At 36.1% G+C, this 20,721-nt stretch overlaps 1 protein-coding gene across 10 annotated transcripts in view; it reads right to left on the bottom strand.

Moving 5' to 3' along the window:
- Positions 1-20,721, bottom strand: part of ZBTB20 (zinc finger and BTB domain containing 20) — a 787,576-nt gene that overhangs the window by 265,549 nt on the left and 501,306 nt on the right. For 3 of the 10 annotated variants that reach the window (XM_058437477.1, XM_058437481.1, XM_058437482.1), the window contains one exon: positions 2,150-2,221. The exons of the other annotated variants lie outside the window; for them this stretch is intronic. The gene's annotated coding sequence lies outside the window, so the exon portion shown is untranslated. The remainder of the gene's footprint in view (positions 1-2,149; positions 2,222-20,721) is intronic. 10 annotated transcript variants of the gene reach the window in all.

Raw genomic sequence — 20,721 nt, 5'->3', positions numbered from 1 at the left:
CACAGCAAAACTCTACAGTAACAGTTAAAAAATAAAATTTAAAGATTGCTCTCCCCATGTAAACATACTACATGTCAGTAAATTAAACTCAATAGTAGATTAAAAAATACATCAAGAGCGAGAATATTTTTTTCCAAGAATATAAGAACTGTTAAATATCAGGAAATGTATTAATATCATACAAAATATTAACATGGTAGTGGAAAATTTTATCATATTATTGATGCAGAAAATGCATTGGATAAAATTTAACTAGTATTTCTGTTAAAAACACTTAGCAAACTATAAATAGTTTAGGAATATATTAAGAACTTCCTTAATACAATAATTTCGATTTCTCAAAATCCCAAGCAAATGTTATGTTTCTAAAACATTTCTATTAAAATAAGAAACAGAATAGATATTCTTAATATGACTATCCTATTCACACTATACAGAGGTTTAGTAATGCAATATGACAGGAAAAAATCGAACATTTAAGAATTAGAATTTAAGAGAATGACTGTCATTATTTACTGCTGACATACATGCTGCTGTAGAAAACTTAAGAGAATTTACCAGTTTAGTTACTCAAAGTAGTAAGAGAGCTCAGCAAAGCTGCTGAATATATACCAATAATAACCAATAAACAATGAAATGGAAAACAGATATGAATATAATAGTGTAAGAATCTAAGTTATATGAGGAAAAATTTTACAAAATAGGTTCAAGAAATTTATGATGGAAATTTTAAAACATTATTAAAGGATATGAAGATGATCACAAATAGAGGGATATAGTATGTCACTGGGCAGCAAGACACATTATAAAAATGTCAATTCTCCCCAGATTATTTCCTAATGTTAATGTAATTACAAATAAAATTCAGCAAGACTTTTGCCAAACTTGACCAACTAGCCCTAAAACTCATATTGAATAGCAAAAGACCAAGGGAGCTAAAAGAATCTTAAAAAGGAACAAGGTAGAGAGACTTATCTTACCAAGTAAAAAGAATATTATAAAGCTATGGTAATTAAGGGTTATGGTGTTAGTACAAGGATAGAAAAACAGTCCATCGGATCAAATAAAGATCATATAAAAAGATTTAATATAGGCAAAAGATGGCATTACAAATTAGTTAACAAAGAATGAATAATTGTTTAAATAATACTGGGATAATTGGGTTATCCATATGGAAAAAGAATAAAATAGGGTGCATGTAAGGTACCATAACCAAAAATAATTCCAGAAGGATTAGAGATCTAAATGTAAATGGGAAACCTTTAAAACTGTTAGAAGAAAATACAGAAAGGTAAATGACCTTGGCATGTGAAAGGATTTCTTAAATGACATAAAAGCACAAATTATAAAGGAAAATATCAATAAGCCTAACTGAGTTAATATTAAAAGCTTTATAAAAACAAATACTACTAAAGCCACAGTTAAAAGGGCACCTACAAATTGGGAAAAAATATTTGTAATCTCTATGGCCCAAAATATGAAAATCCAGAATATTACAACAACAGCAACAACTAACACCAAAAACCAAATCAAGCCAACCAAAACAAAACTCTTCCAAAATAACAACAGCACAACAAATAACCCAATAGAAAGATGGACAAAAGATACAAATTAGGCAACACAGAAGAGAAAATCTCAACGGCTTACAACTAAAAAAAAAAAGTTAATGAGATATTATTTAATTCTGATCAGACTGACAAAAATTTTAAAAAGTCTGACCATCACAAATGTTGTGAAGCATGTGGAGAAGCTTTCATAGATTGTTACTGAGAATATAAATTGGTACAAATACATTGGATAGAGATTTTACAATACCTAGTAAAGTTCAAAATGCATATTTCTTAAAGTTTAGCAATTCTACTTCTATGTATATACGTCTATAAAAATGTTAACTGTGGTCTTGTTTGTGATTTGGAAACATTGAAAATAATGTCCAACAATGAGAGAATTGATAAATAAATTTTAGTAATACATACAGAAGAATACATTTCATATAAACCAAAATATATGGCTTATGTAAAACTAATTCATGATGATAGAGGTTACAGTGGTCTTGCTTGTTTTTTACTTTTTGTTAAAACTTTGGAAAATTTCACCTTCAAGGGGCACATACAAAGGACTCTTCTTAGGTATTATAAATATTCTGTACCTTGGGTTGGGTGTTGTCACACGTATACTCATCAAGGTGTACACTTAATTTGTCTAGTTCACTGTATGTAACCTATAATAAAATAATAAAAAATAGGTTCAGAAACGAATGTTCCAAATTATTAAACTTCGTTTAACCTGGGTTCTAGATTCTTGTATTTCATATTATCCTTTATACTTTCATGTGTCTAACTTTTTTTTTTTTTTTTTTTTTTTTAAGACAGAGTCTCACTCTGTCCACCAGGCTGGAGTGCAGTGCTACCATCTCGGCCCACTACAACCTCCGCCTCCTGGGTACAAGCGATTCTCCTGCCTCAGCCTCCCGAGTAGCTTATAGGCATGTGCCACCATGCCTCGCTAATTTTTGTATTTTTAGTAGAGACAGGGTTTCGCCATGTTGGCTAGGCTGGTCTCGAACTTCTAACCTCAAGTGATCCGCCCACCTTGGCCTCCTAAAGTGCCAGGATTATAGGCGTGAGCCACCATGCCCAGCCTGTGTTTTAAATATTTTACATTAGAAAATATATAAGGCAAACACCATAGATTTTCCTAACTAGAATTAATCAAGATAAAGGAAAGCACTAGTGTCATCTTCTCTTCACTATCTCTGATAATGGAGCCCAATATTAATAAACACTTCACAGCCAAACATGCCTACAAAGTGATTATTTTGTTGAATCAAAAGCAAACATTCATTTCTTGACTAACTATAGAATCTCAGGCTTCCTTAAGTGACCAGAGGGATATATTGTTGATAGAGACAATGCACAAAGATCATCTATTTAGTTTTTCATTTGATGAAGTGAGGCATGCATTGTCAAAGACTTTTACTTACATGAATTAACAGAATCAACAGGTGATTTGGTATCAGTACTGCTATTGGCTGGTGGGTTTCACCTCTGGTTTCAGAAAAGAAAGAGATGATACCTTTTCAATGCTGCATTTCAAGTCAACCATATGAAAGGTAAGGTTTTATTCCAGTCACTTTTCTTTCTCTCACAATGTGGAAGAAAAGTGCCAGCCACTGCTACTCTAGCCACTAATCATGGTACAGATGTTTGAAAAATGCGAAACAGAGAAATGAAACAAAAAGGAAACCCTCAAAAATTAAGTTTTGCATAAGTGAAAAATACAGTATTTATGTATCATAACTGCAAAAAGATCAATGGACTTTTTTCTCTTGTGTTAAACAAAAATAAACACAAACACTAATTTTTGACTTAAGTGTTTTGTTGAAACCAACAATTACAATGACCAACTCAAACATGGCTAAAAGTGGGAATAAAAATAAGATTTCTTTTAATCTGATAAAAGATTTTTTATCGCCAAGAACGTTACAGTATGATCTACTTAAGTGAATGCTTATTAAAGAAACAGATTCATTTAAAAAACATGCTTTTAGTTGAATAGGAATGGTGCAAGTGTTTCTTTGAAATCTTACAAAAGATAAAAATTAATTGAACTAACTAAGGTTCCTTACCCTATGCAGATAAGAAACGGCTTAGAAAGAAATGTCTTCAAACTGTTGGAATGTATATTCCTTAGTTGGTGTAACCAATGTGGGGTCTCAGTTACTACAATAGCAAATGTCCTATTAGATTTAAGCACATCAGTGCAAATTATTAAAATGAGACTGTCTTTGTTTAAAAGAAAGCTTTAAAAACTGTAATGTAATCTCTGAGGGAGTATTGCCTGAAATGAAAGTTTTAGGCCTAGCTCTGCCACAATCCTATTGCGCATCTTGGTTCATCTGATTAAACATCTTTGGGTCTCAACATTCACATACATTCACATTTCTAAAGTAAGTGTGATATGAAGTCATAGCTTGATCATCAAACTCCTTTCTAGCCCTAAAATTCTACGAATCTAATGAGATTAAATTATCATGAGGTGTTTTTCTTCTTTCCTTTGTTAATTTCCTTACAATAAATAGACAAATAAATGATCAAATAAGCAAATAAATAAATATTAAAAACACATACACACACTGATAGCTATCCCTCTGAATAGGAAGAAAGACTTTTTTTTGTCTGCCATTATCTATCCCCTAATGTGTATTTAAAAAGAGAGATCCCACAAAAAAGATTTTTATTTTTTTCTAAATCAAAAATAGCGTATCATTTATTTGCCATTTAAGTTCTATTAAGAAGGAAAACACAAAATCATTATGGAAATCCTATTAGGAACTTTAGAAAGAAAAAGCTGATGAAATTCTATTTACAATTCAAATTGTTCATTCACGTATTTCCTTTTGCAGAAACTTTAAATGCTGCCTCAAACTATCTTCACCTCTTTTTCCAGGGACAATATCCCTAACTCTGTAAAAAAAAAAACAAGGCTCTCTTCTCACACCCTTCCCACCTGTCCTCTGAGGTAATTGTTCCACAAAGCTAAGGTATAGATTACAGCAAGAGATATTTGAGATGGGAGTAAAACATTTCACCCTGGAGACAGTAATGTGTTCAATTTGCCAAGTCTAAAAGAAAGTTAAGCCTCATCACCACTTTGGCAAGAAATCTGGTTCTCATGGATGGACAATGATTATCATTATTACACAAAATTTTTGAAAATGAAAGTACCTGGGGCACCAGCCACAAAATAAGCACGAGAATGCAAGTTTTTCATGTCAATATTTAAATCAGACAAAACACTATCAGTGTACCCTTAACAGACCTGAAGCATCTAGAAGGAATACAAGGCAGCTGACAGCTCGGTGAATAAGAGCAGCTCAGTTTTATGAAAAGGCCAAAGTCTTAGGGCAAACTCTCTATTGTTCCAAGTGCTGATATACCTATGGCATCAACAAAGGCAAAACACTGTAGGGGGCAATAGGCAAGGCTTCTATTACAGGTAAGCCTCCTATTAAAGGCTGGGACCCTCTGGACTACACACTTGAGGAACCCCAAGGGTGGGTCCCTGAGGGGAGGAAGTTTCCTCACACAGAATGGAGAGAGGCTAAAGTTACACAGTGTAGGAGTACTCCCTGCTGGCAGCTGAGGTTGGAAATAAACTGGTGATGTCCTAGAGAGGGCTGCCTAAAGTTTCTGGGAGGAGGCTAATGGAGATACAGTGCTTTTGAAGGGACAAGAGCATGGGTCTGATTAGGTTTAGATAACTCCAGATATTATGCTGAGTGAGGAGGAGGTTAAGGGAAGCTATTGATGACAGGAACTCCAACAACTGACAAAAACTATGTGTAGAGCTGGTATATACAATTTTCATTTAAGTTTCCCATCTCGTATCATTCTATAAAGCATACACAGCCGTATGTGCACATGTGTGTGGGGTTCAGAGGATGCAGGAAGAAATCTATTTCTGTGCAGTTCATTTTACCCCTGCAAGAACAATCTTTGAAACAGTCTAATGTATTCATGACATTTATGTTTTACAAGGAATCCCATCCATACTTCTGATGGACCTGCCTGGTATGACCCCTGTACCACTACACCTAAGCCATAGGCAGGTGGTCTTTGTATAGGCCTGGGGCAACCACGCTGGTTTCTCCCCAGTGCTCTGCTCTGTTAGGGTTCTTCTGCATAATAAAATGAAGGTCAAAATGGCAGTCTGCTAAAAGCAGCAGTATTTCAGTTGCAGGAATAACTTGCTTGTCATCAACTTGTTAATGCAATAGTCAAACATTTCTCTGACATGTACAGTATCAGCTAACTTCAGCAGATAAAGGGTCTAGAACAGGAAGATGCTGCAGATGCTTTAGCTTGGAGGAAGGCTTAGCAGAGCCAAAACGTCAGCAGGGCCTGTTTGTTCCATACTTTCCATCGGGCTCTGTGAAAGAAATGTTAGATTACTGCAATGACAAGTTTGTGACAAGCAAGTCATTTGTGCAACTGGTGCGCTCCTGTTTTTATCTGTTTACCATTCAGACTTGTGAATGCCATTTCAAGCACTTAGAGGATTTCTGGCTCCCATTAAGGGGAAATGGTTCCTCCATGTTTAGTATTTTCTACCTCAAAGAGAATTACTAAGCAATTATTTGTTCCTGTGGTCAGTGTCATACAAAAGCACTCTTGAGTTGTTTAGTTGGATTCTGAATCATGAAATGAAGTCCTGAAGACTGGATAGCTTGGAGCATCAAAAATTTCCCATCTAGTTTATTGGAATGACTACAAAGCAAGCCTGTGAGAGTCAATAAAATTATGGCCAGCTTGAAATACCTTGCCCTTTTGCTCTGGGATCATATATCAAGGCCATATGCTTCAAGGGACATAAACTCACTTGTAATAAGTAGATCTTGAGAAGCTAAGGCCTGGCAATGTCACACTGACATGTGATCTAGCATATGATTGTTTTGGTGACAAGGACCACTTTAGCTGTTGAGAAGAGAATTTACACTGACTTCTCTCTATACCTTGTGGGTAACTATAGGGTCAATACTAATCCAGAGAACATTTTAACTGTGGTAAAATAAAGTAATATAATATCAAATTAATAACTAGGGCCATCCTCACTAGACTGACTTTTTAATAGTGAATGGAGACCCTGGCAGATTTGAGATCAAGAATTCAAGATTCTCTCATTAGATTCTTCACCTGAAGTCGCTGAGTTTCTTCAAGTCATTTCAACCTCCTGGGAGGAAGGTAGAAAATCACAGCACATGTTCCTTTTCCATCTGACATAAATGGTCTCAGGGTCAATATTACAAAAGATGAAGAGTGCCTTCAGAACTCAAGAACAAGAATGACACTCTCTAAACATCATTTATTCTTTCTACAATTTTACATTTTTGCCCATTGTTGGTACTGAATTTATACATAACTCTAGGTATAACTCCCCCCCTCCTTTTTTTTTTTGATACAAAGTCTCACTCTTGTCGCCCAGGCTGGAGTGCAATGGTGTGATCTTGGCTCACGGCAACCTCCATCTCCTGGGTTCAAGCGATTCTCCTGCCTCGGCCTCCTGAGTAGCTGGGACCACAGGCGCCCACCACCACACCTGGCTAATTTTCGTATTTTTAGTAGAGATGGGGTTTCACCATGTTGGCCAGGCTGGTCTTGAACTCCTGACCACAGGCGATCTGCCCACCTCGGCCTCCCAAAGTGCTGGGATTACAGGCATGAGCCACTGTGCCTGGCTCAACTCTAGGTATAACTCTTAAAGAACATAACAGAATGAGGCTTTGAAGCACACATAGATGTACACTATCTGGGGAAAGAAGTCAAAGTCGGAACAGGTGGAATGTCAAGGAATAGACAAAAGTAATGATGTAAAGTGAAGCAGAGCTTAGAAAGGGCTACTAGAGAATGTTACAGAAAGCAATAGTTGTACTCATTGAATAAAAATTTCATTGTGAATGATCCCGTGCCAGACACTATGTGTATTATACAATTTACATGTGTAATTTAATCATTACAACAATTCTATGGCATATGCGTGCTCAATATTTTTTCAGATGTGAGAACTAAAATGTAGGGATTTAAGTACTTGACACCATAAATATGTAAGCTGCAGAGATTTGAAACTAGTTTTCCCATATTCCAAAGCCCATATACTCTTAACCACAAAAGAATGAAAGTCATTTCTACTGTCTTCAGAAGCCTTTTCTCTCTTGCTTACTGGAAAACATTTCAGTCTGGAAATGTAGGAATTCATTAATCTGATACAACAGGGCCAGTGAGAAGATTCTAGCTCTATCTGTGTTGCCATCCTTGTTAGGCCTCTGAGAAAGCTGTTTCATCAAGATGTCATTCCTTTCTCCAGGCCTGACCTATTCCTACTTTAATGCACTGGGGAAGAGGTAAGTGATTCTAACCTAATCACATATCTCTGTGCTATGAACGGAGGGTGTTTGGTGGCATCTCCTTGTGTCCACGACAATTCCTTTCTCTCTCTTCATGTGTATAGCCTTTAGTTTATCCTACTCTTTGCTCCCATATTACTTCCAGGGGGCCTTCTTTTGTCACTTGTCTGCTATTCTTTTTTAGGTGGGGGAAGGGGCGGACAGCTTTCTTACCATGACAAGGATCACTGAAACAGTCTCAACTTCAAACTTTGCATAGAATGTATCCTTTGTTCGGTCTTCTGCTTTGTTTCTCTTTAATGATAGCTTTGCCATGAGTCCCATTCGTATGTAACTCAGAGCTATGCAAATCAAGCTGGTAAGCAAGCATTTGCAGTTACTCAATCTTAAAATGAATATGTGTCCAACCAGTGGAAACCTGAGTGAGGAATGTCTCCTGAACATTATGTGTGGAATGGCTGCTTTCCTTAATGTGCGGCAAAGAATAAACTCAATGAGATCTGCATTATATTCCCTGGTCTCTTTTTAGTGTATGTTCAGAGTGGGTCACAAGAGTGGTTTTAGCTTATGTAAAATTTTTTCTTATAGTATTTCCACATTTTTTTTTAACTTCTTGGGGTCTCCCAAACACAGAATTCTTAATAGCTACTGAAAAATCCCCATGCCTGAAGAATCCTAAGATCCCAGGGCAAAAATATGGTAAAGAACATTAAATAACCTATGGTCTGGGTCTTAATCTGGTGCTCACAGTGATCATTCAGTCTCTGCTGCATACTACCAGGGCACAGAACTCTCCACTGTAGGATACTTCTGTCTATTCTGTTCTGTTCTTCCTTACGCTGAATCTTAATCTGTATTAGTCTGTTCTCATGCTGCTATGAAGAAATATCCAAGACTGGGTAATTTATAAAGAAAAGAAGTTTATATGACTCAGTTTCACATGGCTGGGGAAGCCTCAGGAAACTTACAATCATGGCGGAAGGTACCTCTTCACTGGGCAACAGGAGAGAGAATGAGTGCTGAGCAAAGGGGGAAAAGCCCCTTATAAAACCATCAGATCTCATGAGAACTCACTATCACAAGAAAATCATGGGGGTAACTGCTTCCATGATTCAATTACTTCTCACCAGGTCCCTCCCACGACACATGAAGATTATGGGAACTACAATTCAAGATGAGATTTGGGTGAGGGCACAGCCAAACCATATCATAATCTATCTTTCTAAAATTCCCCCTAGTGCATCTAGTTCTTTCTCACCCTAAATTTCAGTTCAGAGCTTCAGAATATTATTAGTTTAATGACTCATTTAATGACAACCCTTGTGTGTATCACATACCAACAACTGGGTTTAGATTGTCCTGCCTTGTCTCTTTCTCCTCACCCAACATGATTTAAATTCCCACTCTATGCCTCTGACAAGCCAGGGAGAAATAAAAGCCAGTCACACCCATTTCTCATTTCCATTTGGATGCAGGTAGTACTTGTGGCAAAGCATTCTTAATCTCTTTGATTTTCTGTCCTATTCTGTGGAAAATCTTCTTGGACAACCTCAGGCATCTTTGATTGATATGGCTATTGATAGATTGACCATTTAATTTATTGTCCAAACAGGGACATTTTTGATGGTGAAAGGGCCTTATAAATAATTATACCAAGACTACAGGCTTAAACCAGAACTGTCCCCGGCAAAGTTACATAACACCTTGCATATACTTTTACTTCAATACTCATCTTTTTGCATAAAAATTTTCATGTCTATTTTTCCCACCAACCTGTGAACACTCTTTAGCAACAGAAACATATTTTTACCTATATAGCTTCAGTTCCTAGAAAAGTGCTTGTAAGTATAAAGACCTGGGGGTAAATATGTACTGACGCACATGCATATGCATATATGCATGTGTCTGTGTTTGAATCGATGGTGTATTTTTCCATAATTACCTTCTGTGGACCTCTCCCCTTATTTCATAGCAAATACCACCAACCCATGTTAACTTCATATTTTTGGAGATGAATCAAAAATATTTCACTTAATGCCATAGGAAGGAAATGATTTGAGTATATTGGTAATGGGTTTGCTTTTAATATTGACAGCAACAAACAGAAAGTGAAATGTGATAAGTTTTCCACTAAAAGTCTACTGCATATTTTTTTAACAAAGCACTGAACAATAAACTCTAATCCCTTTCTTCACAAGTATTATAAATTGTTTCAGGCCGTGTGCGATGGCTCACGCTCGTAATCCCAGCATTTTGGGAGGCCGAGGCGGGCGGATCACCTGAGGTCAGGAGTTTGAGACCAAGAACGGCCAACATGGTGAAACCCCGTGTCTACTAAAAATACAAAAATTAGCCGGGCATGATGGTGGGCACCTGTTATCCCAGCAGGAGGCTGAGGTACGTGAATCGCTTGAACTTGGGAGGCAGAGGTTGCAGTGAAGCCGAGATGGTGCCACTGCACTCCAGCCTGCAGCCTGGGTGACAGACTGAGACTCCGTCTCAAAAAGTAAAAATAAATAAATAAAAATTTCAGCAGCTGTACCCACAATTTCAAGTTTGTAGTAAATCAGTTATTATAGGAAATGATGGTAACTTAAGAGTGATCCTTTAATCTCCATTAAAATGTTGGTGGCATTTCTATTGCTTTCACCCTGGTCAAGCACATTTGGAAGTCCTGGTAACTTTTGGCAGTTTTTTTTGCTTCTGAGTAACAGTGGTTTTAAGAAAAAGAAAGGTAAGGAGAAAGTGCCTAGAAAATGTGAACCACTTGGAGAAGTCATTTCTTCCCTTCTCGCTGACATATGCAGACCATTCCAGAAAGATATGACTCTATACTGGTTAAAGAGCTTCATAGAGGATAATCTCACAACTTCCCTTTCAGTGTTTAGCACTCACTATTAAGAACCTATCTCATTATCAAACCTTAAGATTTTCTGTTGCAGCATATTTTGTCATTATCAGACCTCAGTGAAGAAAAGAGAGAAAGCCTTGTTTCCCACTTCTCATTACTTGCTTAACAGCTACTATTAGGGCTCTACCCTAACATTCCTTTTTCCCAGATAAAAAAAAGTCAATGTTTTTGACTCTTCCTTGAGAATTTTTTCCCAAAATATCAAATTTGTTTGGAGGGGTTTGATAATTCTGTCTCTCTAAGATGTTTGTATTTGGTTTTATCTGAAATCAGAACAAGCATGATTAAGTATCTAATCTATGCTCATAAGAAATAAGAGAAATATCTATATTTGGCATGCTTCTCATACATTCCACTATTATAGCTATTTTAAAATTTCAGTTTGACATTTCATACTCTTGATTAACTTTCTGTGATCTACTTCTAGATGCTATTTCTCCCACAGAGGAAGTCATTCTTTATTTTCAGTCCATCAATGACATTTACCAAACCATCATGGATAATTAAAAATATAAGACTCATAAGATTCAAAAGAAACAAAGTTACATGTCTATTATTTCCGAGTCTTAAATATGTGGGAAAAAGAAGACAATCCCACACAAAAGAAGAAACATGGGTAAGCATGCTCAGGTGTTTGGTGCTAGCTCACCAGCTATTAGTACAGGTGAATTAATACAGCTATATGGAATTCTCTATACAAGTGATGAAGAAGTAGTGGATGAAATGCCACTTTTGAGGTCTGCTTTCTCTCCTGAAGAAAACTAACAATAACTTTTATTTAACAACATTTTGTTTATTCCCGGTTTTACTGAGTGTTCATTTCAGTCCTCCCTCTGAAGTGGTTAGTTATACTTATCTCTCAAATTGTTGTTATTTGGACACTGTACATAAAAGCATTGCACTTTGAAAGCATGCATTTCTTGTCCTCAACATCTAAAATAATGATTTGCAACCATTTAGAAGTTCTGGTATCCTGTTGTTAATGTGATTTTTGCATCACTCTTCCCTGCCTATTCCTTAAAATATAATTTTAAATGAAAATTAATTTCATTTTGAGGTTTTGAAATGCCTTTAACAATAATTTAGAATACACTGAATTTGCCAATATTGGAAAACATGTATCTAGTCTAGATTATCAAGCCAGAATCCAGGACTGACCTCAATAGCATGTCACTTCTATATCTCTCAATACTGAATCTCATCTCCTACTAATCATTTCCTGAGAATTCTGAAGTGCTGGCCACAAAATAAATAGGTTAGAATTTTTTATTTTTTGGTCATTTCAGACAGAATTAAAGGCTCTGCTGGTTACGTGGAGTTATATCATAATACTAGCTTTGCCTTAGTTCAGCAAAACTTACATCGGGCTAAGAAAGAAGATAATATATTACCAAGGCATTGTGTCCTGGTATCATCAAACGATGGGCAAATCAATTTCACTAGGTCTCTCCTAGGATATTTCATGGAATAAAAGTTAGAGTTCCATGTCTATAACTTGCAGGATAGAATTATTAAAAATGGTTGTATTTAAGTGCATTTTCCCAAATAGTGAGTTTCCTTTTGGCAGAAAAGAGACAATGAAGGTAAATGTGAAAGTATCACCAACCACAAACTAGTAAGCTGAACTCAAGTATAATAGCAACCTTCCTGGGTGATCAGCCATAGAGCACCATTTGTGCAAAAGTCTGAATTTTTATACTAACTTACTTTTAAATTTCATTGAATATAAACATAACAATGTTTTGAATAAGCGGCTTATCTATTAAGTTTATAGAGAACCTTCCACTAAAGAGATTACTTATTCTAATCTATTGTTTTGTCCCCTTTTCTCCATTTTTGCCCAGTGTTTTGTTTTTATAATATTTTATTCTATAAAAATCTATATTATACATTTTCTACCTGCCTTATCTGTTCTTATACATTCATAATCTATTCTACTCTTAGTATATAATTTGAACAGATTCACATACATAAATCAACATTCATTACTTCTGGGCATATAAATGGTTGCTGGGTCCATGACTACTGGTTAAATAGGTAGCTTCCAGCCCACTATGACATAAGCAAAAACTGAAAAGTGTATGCTTTATAATTATTGAGGAAAAGAAGATTTTCATTATGGAGACATGTACAGCTATCTCAAAGGCTTATTTTTCCAAAAGGAACAATGGCAATGTCCCCTGGGATGTGTGAATTGAAAATTCAGCATCAACATCTTCTAAAAAAGTAGATATTTTGAGGTATTAAAAAGCATTCTTTTATCAGTGGTAACACCTCTTACTTGGGGTCGTTTTGAGATGAAAGTTGGCAAGTAGATTTTTCAGTAAGGCAGGGGTGGAAATCACTATAAATTTATAAACTAAAAAGAAGAATGACAATTTATTGGCCCAAAAATAGGGGAGAGGGAGAGATTTTCTTTTCTTTTGTTTTTTTTTTTTTGTTTTTTTGTTTTGAGATGGAGTTTCGCTCTTGTTGCCCAGGCTGGAGTGCAATGGTGTGATCTCGGCTCGCAGCAATCTCTGCCTCCCGGGTTTAAGCGATTCTCCTGCCTCAGCCTCCCGAATAGCTGGGATTACAGGGGTGCACCACCACGCATGGCTAATTTTGTATTTTTGGTAGAGACAGGGTTTGTCCATGTTGGTCAGGCTGGTCTTGATCTCTCGACCTCCGGTGATCCACCCACCTTGGCCTCCCAAAGTGCTGGGATTACAGGCGTGAGCTACTGCGCCTGGCCTAGGAGATTTTGGAATAAAGGTGTCTCTGTGACTAAAAACATATAACTAGTCATAGATAGTCTGTTTACCTCTAGTGTCTTTTGGAGTAAGGGTGTGAGTATCTGTTGAGTGGTGTCATTAGGCATCACAGCAATATCAACAAAACTCATCTCCGTAATATAGTAGATTTTACATTGTGTTAAGGTAGACCTTTTAAACAACTCCTTCAAGTGTTCTGTTGATTTCCAGCCAGCCAGTCAAACAGCTACTTCATTTTTAGCAGGAGTAGTCAAGGCTAAAGTCAATACATGTGCCTTCCTTGCTGAGGTAGAATCAGGCATATTCCATCAACACATATGTCCCACTGTTCTCATTTCTCTCACTTTACTATGTAATCAGTAGACAAAGTATATACTAAAGAAGAAAGAGCTGAGGAAGTTGCTAGGATTTCTAAAGAAGAGGAATACAACAAAAAACATTTTAGTATTAATTGAAAAGAGATGGTTAAATTGCAACCCATAAATTAAAATGTAGTTCCAAAGTGTGTCTATAGTGATCTACAAGCAAACACAATTTCTCATTTTTTTCTTTTTTTTTTTTGAGACAGAGTCTTGCTCTGTTACCAGGCTGGAGTGCAGTGGTGTGATCTCAGCTCACTGCAACCTCCGCTGCCCGGGTTCAAGCGATTCCCCTGCCTCAGCCTCCCAAGTAGCTGGGTTTACAGGCATGTGTCACTACACCCGGCTAATTTTTTGTATTTTAGTAGCGACGGGGTTTCACTATGTTGGCCAAGATGGTCTCGATCTCCTGACCTTGTGATCCACCCGCCTCGGCCTCCCAATATATTATTAAAATATATTCTGCAGGCTAATTCTGTGTTCTCATCTCATTCCTGTTTCTTCCTCTGCTCCAGAAAGGATTAGTGTCTAGCATAAAACGAACAGTATATAATAAAGAACAGATAATGTATACTCATAAAATTCTGAATCCACAGCAAAAAGAGGGTAAGGTCTTAGTCTAGCAGGTAAGTCTTATTGACAGTAATAAAGGCATGTTTCTAAGCCATCCATGGAAAATACCAAAAATGTTCTCTGTCATATCTTGAGGTAAAGTTTTAGCGGTATAAAAAATTATGGTTAACGCTGTGTATGTTATGTTTTATTTGCCTTCATTCTGGGACCACAGAAACAGATCTAACTATAGATTGGGGCAGGAGAGCATTTATGTTTCTTCATCAGAAGCTGTGCATGTTAGTCTAATGTATAAGAATTAGGAAAACAATACCAAATCTCTTGATGCAGGCCATGTCATAAATCTGTTTATACTTATATAATATTTTCCTTTTTCTTATTCTTTCAACCTTCATGCTTCTTTTTTCATTTAAAAAACTTTGGGGTCAGCCCTTATATTATTAGATGATTTCTGGTAGTTGAAGCTCTTGGGAAATTCATTTGTCCATCCATGCTGCCTAGTTTAGTACAACACTCCAAAGGGAACTTCCTTTTACCAAAGGCAATGACTGATTGGACTTAAAAAATAACTTCTATAAATATGACATAATATCGGGAGGCCCACTTATAGCTGGTCAAATGCACTGTTATCCCTACAAAAGGCTCAAAATTATGAGGGAATAACATGTACATTTCCCTTTCTGATGAGAAACTAAAAGTCGTATAGGTCCTGAGTTGTATTAAGACTGCATTAATACTGTTCGTTAGACATTTCTTTTCTCAGTCTCAACAAGTCACCTTAAAATCTATGGTATATAGCAGATCCTGAGCACCTACATGAAAAGCAAGTACTCAAATGTTAGAGACCTGAATTGAAATCAAGATTGAGATCCATCCAACTTAGGAGTTACTGCTGGTTCAATGAGTCCAAGGAAGAGGACATTTAATGATTCCTCCAAGGAGCATTAAGAGTTCCAGGGTATTCCCTTGGATATCTGGAAACCTGGGTTACTTGATCTGAGCATGACTAAAAACTGGGCAAAGTCTTGCATGCTTATCCTAGGTTGGACACAGATCTCTAAGATAAGACTGGTATTTGGTAAGCTCTCATCTTTCCCATTCCTTTCTTTAGAGTTCAGATTCCTGACGTATTCTTGTCACAAGATATGGTCAAGGTTACACATGGGTTAAGAGCTCACAGCAGTTCACTAACAAACATGCTGCTGTAATACTGGTCTCCCTTGTAGACCTTGAAAGTCCAATATGCTATCATCTAGGGCAGTTCATGGGAAAGTTGACATAATAATGCTTCAATTATTCAATTTATAAATGGGACATTTAACTGATAAAGTAGGGAGGACAACTGAGAAACGTTTGAAAATGTAAATAGTTTTTGTTTCAGAGAACAACCTTATCTCTCCAACACAGTAATATTTCTTCTTTATGTAGCCAAATTTCTCTAGCACTAGGCTCACACAGAAGCTATGGAGACTTCACCTAGAAGGTCTCAATGGCCTTAGAGCCATATATATTTCTACTATAAAACAGCAACAACAATTTTGGCCCAAATATCATAACCTAAGCAAAAATACAAACAAAATCAAACAAATGAAAACTACCTAGAATATAATCTTAAAAAGTACTGCCTATATGCCATCACCATGTATACTATAAAACCCACCAAACTTAGAATGCACAATGATGTCATTTACTTCAATTTTTATAATACTGTTTTCTGAAGATTCCTAGTTTTATATGTAATGGGAAACATGACATCATATAAATGAGGCAAACAGAAAGGTGTAGAAGGCAAATCCAAGATGCCTATATATTGTCTACCAAGTGTTGCCAGTTGTGAAAAGATTTGACATGCTAATATCCATTCATTCAGAGACATTACTGAGACACTAAGGGCATGATGGCTGGCAGGCTCTGCATTTAAGTGCAGTTATCGAGGTCCCCAAATATTGACAGAGTGCCAGATTGTAAGAAACTATTGATGTACACAGCCGGCCACAGCTCCAGACACCTCTCAGACAGAGTCTTTAAATGTCACAGATAAATGAATTTTCATGAAACTGAGAGAGAGAAAGGAAGAGCAAGAGGAGAGAAAGAACACAGAATGAGAGGCAGGAAAGAAACAAGAAAGAAGAAAATCACTTCCATAACACTGACATGAAAGCATGTGGCATCTCATCTCTAAAGCTCAATCATAACTCCTTACACAGGATGTGAGATCAAGCCTTCTGAATGCATTGCATTACCAAAGCACTCAAACACTTTTAATCATTTCATTGCATGGTATGTTAAAAGTTAAGGGAGATACATGTTATAGAATAACTTCAACAAACTATTTCTGAGCAAAACACAGTTCAAATATAAATACTGCCCAACTCAATCCTAAAGCAAATTCAAAATAAAAAAAATATACAAAGGCCCACAGGCACAGATAAGCATTGGAGCCTCCTAAGCAATTCTCCATATGCATAAAAGGTGAAAAGTCAAGGTGTCATGAAATCTATTTTTTGCCAAGACACAAATGTGTCCTCTGACATTTTCTTCTCCACAGTCCTACTGAAAGTGGTGACCCCTAGTGGGTTTATTGCACGATATTGAGGGATGCCTTCTTCCTTCACCTCTCTTTTCCTGCCTTTCCACAGAAAACATCTGCCAGGAAAATATACGAGTCAGTTACTTGACACATGATAACAAAAGTGAGCCATGGTTATAACTAGAACGACCAAGTATTCCTTAGAAATCATGTGTAACTCAATATATTTTAAATGTAAAGGAAGCTTTTTTACTTTGAAAGTTTTCCATCTGCTGAGGGCAGCTTCTCTTGACCTTGATACACTGTGCCATTGAAAGCCGTCACACTTTCAAGGTCAGAATATGGCTTGTTTGTGCATTTACTGTTCTATATTAGAGTTGTGCAATCTCCACGTTTTACATAAAGCGATCATGCCAAGGCCCAAAAACAAAATTCTTCTTCCAATTCAAAAGCACATGGGTAAGTTTTTTGTTTTGGTTTTTAACCTGCAGCAACATGGTTTCACAAAGCCCTAGCTGACTTTTTGCTAGCATCACAAAAAGCCTTGGTGTAAGTTATTTTTCTACATCTGGCTCTCTCTGTTTTGGATACATGGACATTAGCAGGTATATACTTGGAGAATAAAGTTCCATAGCTCAAATATTCAATAGAGTTTTTGTTTTTGCATCAACTTTTCAGTAATTTCTTAGTACTTTTCTTTTTTATGTTAGGAGATAAAATGAAAGGATTTAGATTTCCTGCCACGGGAAAAATAATTATTTTCCCTGTCTTTAAAGGCTTTTATTTTGAAGACAAAATCAGTTTTAACTCAAATGGAAATTGCAGTAAAATCTCAGACACTGTAATCAGTGACTGCATTAAAACTCTCAAGAAGTAAGCCAACTTCCATGTGAGGCCACAATTCAGCCAGGATCACAAAGAGACATTATCCACTTTGCCTGTGGCCATTCTGTCATTTTAGACTGTAAAATTTTTATATTGTAAAATTAAGGTTCAAGGAAATCTTCTCTAACTTTCACATACATACACATAAATATAATGATTTTTCCCTGTAACCATATAATAAGCAGAGAGGTTTTGGCTTACTTTAGACATAGGTGTAGAAGACACTTAATAAAGATTATTAAAATTTCCTTCATTATATAAGTAATAATGTTCACCAAATATTCAGTGATTGGTTAACACAAACTGTGTTATACACCCTACAGAGAATACTATAAAGTTGCTAAAAAAAACAGACTTAAATGTGCTACATGACAGGATATGACATTATATATGCTCAATCCCTTTTGTATAAAGAAAATTAGTATACATATATACTCATATTTATGATAGATAGCCATATACACCAACATTTTCTTCTGGACGTATATGTAAGATACTTTTGATGTATTCGGGCAAAATAAGATGGAGAATTTTACTTCTAATTATATATTTTTCTATTCTGTTTGAATTCTTCAAACATATGTTTAAAATATAATGCCAATAGGGATATCTGAGTGGCAAGAATATGAGGAATTTTTTTCTCTTGATTTTTCTCTATATTGGAAAATTTAATATATGATATTTCAAAACGGAAGCATCTTCAAAATAATTATGTAATGATAATTCATGTTAGTTACAAGAAACTTGAAAGCACTAAAAAAGCATGAAGTATATCAACAAAAAGCCTTGTAATTCTCTGACCCAACATTAACCACTGTCGAATTTTTGCTGGGTTGTGTCCAGTTTGCAAAGTCTCTTCTGCTTTGTACATTGTAAGTAAGAAAGATCCTTTACATTCCCTTAATGGGGGGGACCCAAAACAGCTTTATGTGTCATTTGTTCTGCTATATACCTTCTTAGACACCTTCACCACCACACTGTTTTTAGTTGCCAGGACGTTGTTGAAATAGCATGGGCTATATGTGACACTTCCCTAAATTATACAGGTTCTTTATTCATCTGCTATTGCCCCCTGAATCATGATCTCTGTGCTATTTCCTAATAGTATATGGCATTTCATGATGGAAGCCATGCAGTTGAAGGCAACAGTGGCCTCATGTTCCACAATTATTATAGTATACATACTGAAATAGTTTCTGGAGGACTCAGAAATGTTCTTCTCTTTTGAATGCACAGAGATGCTTCCCTGTAAGGAGCTCTGCCTTAGAATTTCTTCAAAGGCTAATAAAGTTGAAGGAAAAACACAGAAAGGTGATATACTTGGTGTGATATTTTAAGCAATTGACCTATTAATTATAATACCGTTTAATATTTTCTTTGCTGAGGATCATTTTCTGAAGGGTATGAACCCTCTCTTTCATGCAAAATACCTTGGTATAACTGTTCATCTTTTAAGTGTCTTATTTGCCTTTTGGCAAATTATTTTCCTACCTTTGTTGTTGCTGTTATTGAAAAGAAGATAATAATGACAATAATAATTTTTATAGCTATCTCTTATTGGTTGCTTTCTATAGGTTGGGCAGTTTACTTACATTATTTGCATTTAATTCCAAAATGCCTCTATTATTATTATTGTTGCTGTTATTCTCATTTTATAGATGAGAAAACCCAGGCATAGAAATGTTGAAAAACTTGCCCAATGTCACAAATCTACTAAGAAGTAGATGAAGAAATCTACATCAGACTCATTCAAAGTCTTCCTTAAGATTATTATCTAGATTAGGGTTACATGACTGTACTAAGAAGTCCAAACCATGTCCAGAGCTTTATTATTTTTCTAATACTATGGGGGGTGAAGGGGAGTGGGAAGAGAAAGAGAGAGAGCACATAAGATTCCAAATAAAATGGTGTAAAATTTATCTAAGACTGCATTTTCCTCACCTCTAAAATGGACAGCACCCATCACAGAGGTTTATCTTGAGGAACAGTTGATATAATACAAGTGAAAGCATCTAGTACAACTAAAATAAAACATTATTGCTCTACAAGTTTCCTTCCTTTGCATAATGGATATGTTCTGGGTAAGGTGATTATGAAAAGGTATAGGCTTAACTTCTGTTATTAAATCAAAGAGCAATTACATTATAAAATCTCAGAGAAGGATTCCCAACAGATTGAGATGAAGACCTGATGTAAGGCAGGGGTTCAGGTGGAGGCTGGGTCTACAGGAGATTTACTGGGAGCAGTCTGTGAGTAGGTAACACATTCTAGATCCTCTTACCTCTCTCTCCTCAGGCTCCTTGGTCTGAAAATTCCTGAGTGTACTACAGCAGTTTCCAGAGATGATTGCTTTCTTTTTCTTTTATCTGGTTAGAAAGTCTAGTGGAATTTATTTGCAATGACAATACTTCACTTGAAGGCCCTATCCCTCACATTATGACATATAATAGTTAGAAATTCCTTTAATGTGAGATTCTCAATTAGGTAAATTCATTGTGCTCTATTTACTCTGGATGTTTGGTTACAGGTTTCCATCATATTATTAATAATACTTGCATTAACTTCATCATATTCATTACATTGAAAGGCTCTGAGTTAGAAAATATGTATTCTACTTTCTTGGAAACCCTACACTCACTAGTGAGGCCTATAAATAAAATGAAACTTTAAATAGTACAAACTTCACCTTCAACTCATAACTAAACCCGACTCTGGGCTTAAAGTGCTATTTTCTCCCTCCAGTCTCATCAGATATAAGTATATCATGTTACTAACTGAGGCCAAGCTATATATTTACACAATTCACT

Source organism: Hylobates moloch, unplaced genomic scaffold (genome assembly GCF_009828535.3).
Source record: "Hylobates moloch isolate HMO894 unplaced genomic scaffold, HMol_V3 SCAFFOLD_4, whole genome shotgun sequence".
NCBI lineage: Eukaryota > Metazoa > Chordata > Mammalia > Primates > Hylobatidae > Hylobates > Hylobates moloch.
Note: the sequence above shows the minus strand (reverse complement) of the source record. Positions and strands in the feature narration are given on the sequence as shown.